Here is a 1,666-nt window from a genome sequence, read left to right on the forward strand (position 1 = left end):
TTACATTTTCAAAATTCTGTTACTGGGTTTATTGTACTCAGGTGAAGAATTCTTCACTCTCTATCATTTGTTAATGTGTATACATAACAGTAACTCCAGTTGTAATAAACTGGTATGTATATACTAATTTGCATGTACAGTTGATTGGTACCATTATCGGCTTTTCATCCTTTATTTCTTTTACGTGGACTCTCACCACTGATTCAGGGGTCACCCCTGTCTAACATTGGCAGCAGATCCATCTTTATCTTTCTACCAAATATTTAGTGAACTCTCATCAGTGATTCCAGAGCCCTCGCTGTCATCCGCAATCCTCTACTATCATACCACACTGTAAACGCCCGAAACCGTCCGATCTTGGAAGCTAATCAGTGTCGGGCTTGGTCAGTACTCAAGTGGGTGACCATTGAGGAATACCCGGTGTTGTAGAGCTTACATTTGTCCATCACGCTCTGAGTCTAACGCTGACAGCAGATACACACTGCTATCTTTTCTTCACCTGTTCTATTCTTTGTTTAATCAGCGAGCAAATTACCACTACAATTAGATTTGGCACGGTCATAGGACCAACCAGCTGAGGCAGCCCTAGAATCTTCCTTAGGCGTTATATTTCATTTATCTTTCATGGCATTCCTACCAGATTTATGCAATCGGGACCAATTATGCTAATTTTAGCATTGACCTATTACTATTTGTACAATTATTTACATATTATCAGTTTGTGTTACTGAGGATCAACATAATAATAATTTTTGTATACATTGGAATGTCACCTTATTTGACGACTATACACCCTTTTATTCTATGATGCTAATAAAAGTTATATTTTATATCTAGATTTTCTCCGTATTCTAATTATATAATATCTAGATTATTGTCTTAATAGTAAAGAGTGCGCCCACAAAAGAGTCTCTTTTTTCTCCTCATTGTTTCCTTACAGTTTCATTGACTCTGGGTGCACCGCCAAACCATATTTGAAAACTTAGCGTTTCCTTATATCTACGAATTTTGGCTGTTTTTGATTTATTTCATTATATTCTATCCACCAGTGCGGTATTTCTCCCAATACAAACTATAATAAACTGTATACAGTATATGTGAGGGTTATGGTATGTATTCTTAATTGCTTAATTATTCATGGTCAATGATTAATTGGACCTAATTGGTTATAAGGAAAATATCTGCACACAAATACTATCAGTGGCAGCATATCAAATATTTAATATGAAAGAATATGCAAAGATCAAAAGACAAATAATAATGATGTCATCTTTATTAATATCTTGAAACTGTATTATGTATGCTTTGAGGGAGAAATAATACTTCACTCCGTTTGCGCATGAGTGCAGATTGATGCACAGTACATGTCTGCCATTGCCAGTGTCTGAACCCACTCCTTCCCCACATATACTGCAAGATACATGCTCCTGCAAAGGAGGGGTACGTTTTTTGTTAGAGGAGCAGAGCTAGAAAAAAGGAAATAAGATCCCAAAAGATCCCAAGTTATAAATATTTAGAATGCTTAAATTGTAAAGTTACTGCATGTTAAGATTTTTTGGGATGGAAGTGTGTTTGGGTTATTTAGGAGTCTCTGTACTAAGCCTTGGGGAGCGCTAAAGTGGACGGAGATAAAGTATTAGCCTATCAACTCCTAACTGTCATGTCA

At 36.3% G+C, this 1,666-nt stretch overlaps 1 pseudogene; it reads left to right on the top strand.

The window, feature by feature from the left end:
- Positions 1–313: 313 nt before the first annotated feature.
- LOC134952468 (5S ribosomal RNA) lies at positions 314–432 on the top strand (annotated as a pseudogene).
- Positions 433–1,666: the final 1,234 nt, after the last annotated feature.

The sequence above is a fragment of the Pseudophryne corroboree genome, chromosome 8 (assembly GCF_028390025.1).
Source record: "Pseudophryne corroboree isolate aPseCor3 chromosome 8, aPseCor3.hap2, whole genome shotgun sequence".
Lineage (NCBI taxonomy): Eukaryota > Metazoa > Chordata > Amphibia > Anura > Myobatrachidae > Pseudophryne > Pseudophryne corroboree.